The following is a 5,000-nucleotide window of genomic DNA, read 5'->3' on the forward strand; positions in this document are numbered from 1 at the left end:
TAAACTGTTTAATATCTTTGCTATGCGTTTATGCTGCAACAGAGGACTCTAACGATTCATCCGAAATTGCTAACAATACATTGAGGCGTCCTGCATCTCTGTCAGAAAATCAGTCACCCCAACCAAAACAAAAGCCAACACTTTTGACACCTGCCCTCGAGCACTTTATGCGTTAACACCTCCACCTCCACCCAGTAAGGAGCCAATAAGCATTCAGGGCCACACTTCAGCCGCTCCCAAACAGGCGGCTGGGGCCTCATCGCGTCTCAGGTGGAGACAGCTTCAGTGTGACAGCAGACGAGACATCACACACACAAATACACCACCTCTGTGCGCACACACACACACATGATGCCAGCCAGCCACACACACACACACACTCACACAGCCATTTCCTCTCTGTGAGCAGCTTTCACACAGAAGGATTACATGTGCCTCTGGGTTATTTAGACCAGGCCTGATCACCGTCTGGCAGACCCAGCACACACACACACACACACACACACACACACACACACACACACTACCCCTCTGGGTTATTTAGACCAGACCTGATCGCCGTCTGGCAGACCCAGCCTTGATATTTTTGTTTTGGTATTTCAAGCCCTTTCATCTCGGCTAGCCCTTCATGTGCCGGTGATTATGGGACATTTGAAATCACCACACCACACCTTTTTTTTCCGGCATGGCGAACAAATCAATCTGATGAATCCGTCTGGATGTGTTGAAGACGCTGTAGTGTAGAGGCTTAGCGTAAGGGAAGAGGTCAGGTGCCACTGCGGCTGGGCGGTCAGGAATGACGCGGCCCTGGCACACACTGGCTCATCTCGGACGTGCATCTCTGTCTCAACGACTCTCAGATAGGCACTCCAGTCAACGGGAAAAGCACGATGCCCTTTTCCGTCCGCGCAGGTTTCTTACTAGATCAATTCCTGGCACGCATGGAGACCCAAGCTTTGCGGAGCCTGGCTTTGCGTACGGAGCGATTCCCTTAGGTTGAGCATCGTGATGATGAAAGCAAATGGTCAAGTTGTTTTAACTTGATTTACTTCATCCGGAAGGGACCATCAAAGGTTAATCCTTAAAGGCGAAAACCCTGGCTGTCAGCTTCTATGGGACATATAGCCCAGTCTGGTTTTTGAGCTCAATGTCCCAAGGCTGCTTAAATGAAAAACTGTAATACAGCACTGAGGATGCTCAAAATCAGTTCACTTAAGGTTTGTTTTCTACCCTGTTGAATACTCTTTTTCTTGTAAATGTCTGCATATTTTTCAGACACAGAGACCGGAGGATGAATCATTTAGTGTCAAGCTGCAACTGAACAGTCACATAGGACTGTCTGATCTCTGCTGTAATGTTGTGCTCACAGTAACTGCAGTTTGTAACTTACACAGCCAGAGGGATCATCAGGAGCTTGTGAGTCATATTGGGGCCTTACTCTCTCCTTCCTCACAGACAAACAGAATAGACTGTTCTTTAAGTCATTACTTTGCTTGTTGGTGGCTTGCTAGCTTGGAAGGAGGGACTTTACAAAACCTATTTAGGTGAAGACGAAAAAAATCTATCAAACTAGGCTGGTGATGCAACAATAATGGCTTTTCAAGAACATAAGCTCAGGTAATTCCATCTTTATAAAGAGGAATGCCTCTTCACCATAGCGAAGATGGTATGTTATAAATCCAACAGAACAGCTCTTGGAAATCGAAAACATGTGAGCAAATGTTATCCTAAACCATAAAAAAGAAATCTACCGTTATCATCTCGGACATTCATATAGAGCCCCAGACGTTTATATCACACCATTAACTTTTTAAAAGTTGTTCCGTCATACAATTTCAAATATTAATTTTATATATGAAAATTATTTCAATTTCAACTTTCATCACCAATCTTCAAATGCAAATAGTAGTCAAATTATGACCGCCCCTGGTAGTAAGAAGCCGTAGGCTTTAACATCCATCCTGGTGTCTGAGAGCTTAGTCCTTCTAAAGCTACACCCTGGAAGCACCTCTGTGGATAAGGAGAGGAAGGAGTGTGGGCTTGATTTGTTTTAAAACTGACCTGATTCCATTGCATTGAGTATACAATGTCACATTCCTTAGACCAATGAGAGTGTTTAAAATAATAACTCCACTTTATCCCAGTCCCAAAGATTAAAGTCTACATTTTAGGATCTAAGGGATCTAATGAGGGCATGAAAATCCGGTGTGACACCGAGTCATTTTATGCCTTTGGGTCAGGAGAGAACGTGATACGCATGTTTACAACATGGTCTCCTCTCTCTCTCTCTCTCGGTCTGTCTCTCTCTCTCTCTCTCTCTCTCTTTTTCGCTCTACCAGAAAGGAAGCAAACAGTGTGTAAATATGACAGGTCAGCTGCCTGTGTGAAAGTATGCATGCATGGGAGAGAGCTTGGAGTGTCCAGATGCATTTCATGGGAGGGTGCAAGACCATAGTGAGGGACTCTGCAGTCATCCTAAATACCTCAATCAGCCAGGCTTCATTTCATGCCATGACAACACACATATACACACAATCGAGCACAATGTTGGTCAACTGATTACATTGTTTGTGTGTATACTGTGTGTGGAAGAAGTCTATGCTGCACCCTCTATACCAGTCATTCCAGCTGTTACAACTTGGGGGCGCCACACCTGGGTTGTAGACTACCAAATGCGAAGTGGAGAAAGCTGATCAGTTACCCAATTTCAGTCTAAATGAGGGCCAGACCGCTGTTACCAGTTGGAAAGTAATGAATGTAACAGACACATTTCGCAAATAAAAACATACAAAAAATGTAAAACAGACTATAACAAAAAATATTGTTAAACATTTTGCACAGTTCTATGGTAATTTGCGAAACCAAAAGATGCTTAAGCGACAACATTCCAGACACAGCCCATCAATAATTCCTTGGCTGAGAGAATTTCCTGTAATAAAATCACTACATTTTCATCAATCTAGGAAGTCCCTTGAAATATGCAACACGACACCAACCCCTACTCCAGTGAATAAGGAAGCGAGCGACTGAGAAATGGGAAAAAAAAAAAAAAAGACGTGAGAATAACAAAGGGCTGAGAAACTGCTGTCTCCGTGCTGAATCACCAGCTGCTTGTATAACCCGAGAGTGGGCGCGCTGGCCGGGCAGGGTGTCTGATGTCAAGCCACCTGCACTTCCCCTGGCCTCGCCTCCCCGCTGCTCCTCCGCACCCCCAGGGTCATTTACATTCATTTCCATACGACCCGGCTCACTCCGCGCCGCTCCGAGCCGCTCGCCGCGCTCCAGGAGCGGGGGGACCAAGGCCACTGTGGCAGGGGGCCGAGTCAAAGGGACACTATTGTGGGGTGGAGCGGCCGCCGCCGTGGTAATCGTGCCGTCTTTCTAATGATGCATGTAAAAGTCATTCTGGTGCCATGAAGATGCGAGCGTGCACACACACGCACACACACACACACGCACACACCAAAAAAAGCACAGCTCACCTCTAATTGCTTACTCCCTCCCTCACCCTCTCTCCCTCTCTCTCTCTCCCTCTCTCTCTCCTTCTCCTGTTCTTCCTTTCTTCCTTTCTAACCTTTTCCTGTTCTCGCTCACGGAAAACGAGATGAACAACAACAAAAAAGGGGCCTGAATAGTTCATTAAAAAAAAAAAAAAAAAAAAACAGATGGTTGAGCGAGGACACATGCTGCCACGCCACCTCTCGTGAACTGCGCGTGCCAAGCAGCCAGTCCTGCCGTCAGATTAGGGCCGGCGCGGCGAGATGGAGGAGATGAGCGGCTTGTTTGCTCCCTTTCAGATGTGCAGAGGTGGGCAAACTGGGGCCAGTCAGCCTCGGCTTTAATTAGCCTGCTAATGGGGAGAACACAGCCGCAACACTGCACTGTCAGCTCCGGCTAATTAGCGCTACCAGGGCTACGGGCTCCGTTTCACCGTTTTACTTCTGTTTGGGGGTACAAACGATCTATGAAACAGAACAGGGAGTTGTTATTTTTTGAATTAACCGAGTAGACTGCAGTTTTTTTTTCGAAAACGGCAAATATACACAGAATGCGGAACATAAAAATGCAATCTGTAACGTCTAGGAAATGCCTAATGAGGAGAGATGAATGTGCATTAGCTGGCTATGAGATGGAGGACATGCATGGAGAGAAGATAAGTGGAATGAGAGGGAGAGAGAATGTTACACCTAAAGCCAACTGACAAGATTTGGGAAAGATTCTTGAAAGATTGTAGTCTTTTTTTAGTAAAGCTTGAATGAGGGGCAATAGTTAAGAGACTACAATCTTTCAAGAATCTTTCCCAAATCGTGTAGTGTAAGTGTAAGGTAGGCGTTAGTTTGAAGAGAACCAGAAACTCTCCCCTCTGACTGGGTCTGTGCGGGTCCTGTGGCCAATGGAGTGGTCATAGTTCTGTAAGAGGATACAGAGGCCGAACGGCGTCTCACTCTGGCTTCCTACTCCACAGGACTGTTTGTGCCAATTCACCATGACATGACATTGGCTTCACAGTCTGAAAGATGAGCATTAGGGCATTAGCTCTAAACTTTCAAATGATTAGTGTCACAGTGCGCCAAGGTGATCTCTATCACCATGGAGAGAGGAAGTGTGTGTGTGTGTGTGTGTGTGTGGGGGGGGGGGGGGGGTGTTGAATCATGGATGGAAAAGGCCAGCCATTTCTGCATGGAAAGTGCATCCCATCTGACACCCTGCTAAAACCCACAAAAGGTCTGCTGGAGGACAATTTTCAGTTCCAAATTCAGACAATTTCCTCTGGCTACCGCCGTGTCTCTCCACTCTTAACACTCACCTGGAGAGAGACAGAGGGAGACAGAGAGAGAGAGAGAGAGAGAGAGAGAGAGAGGGAGACAAAGAGAGAGCGAGACAAATCTCTTTCGCTCCCTCTCCCTCTCTCACCACCCTGTTAGATTAGCTCTCAGTCATAGTGACAAATCGCGCCCCGGAGATTTGAAGCTTCTCTCTCGGCCGCGTATCGATAGCCT

The 5,000-nt window shown here is 46.5% G+C and overlaps 1 protein-coding gene across 1 annotated transcript in view; it reads right to left on the minus strand.

The window, feature by feature from the left end:
• The window catches only part of fam222ba (family with sequence similarity 222 member Ba), a gene marked incomplete at its 5' end in the record, with an annotated part of 12,599 nt that overhangs the window by 3,611 nt on the left and 3,988 nt on the right, over nt 1-5,000 (minus strand).

The sequence above is a fragment of the Sardina pilchardus genome, chromosome 5 (genome assembly GCF_963854185.1).
Source record: "Sardina pilchardus chromosome 5, fSarPil1.1, whole genome shotgun sequence".
In the NCBI taxonomy this organism is placed as follows: domain Eukaryota; kingdom Metazoa; phylum Chordata; class Actinopteri; order Clupeiformes; family Clupeidae; genus Sardina; species Sardina pilchardus.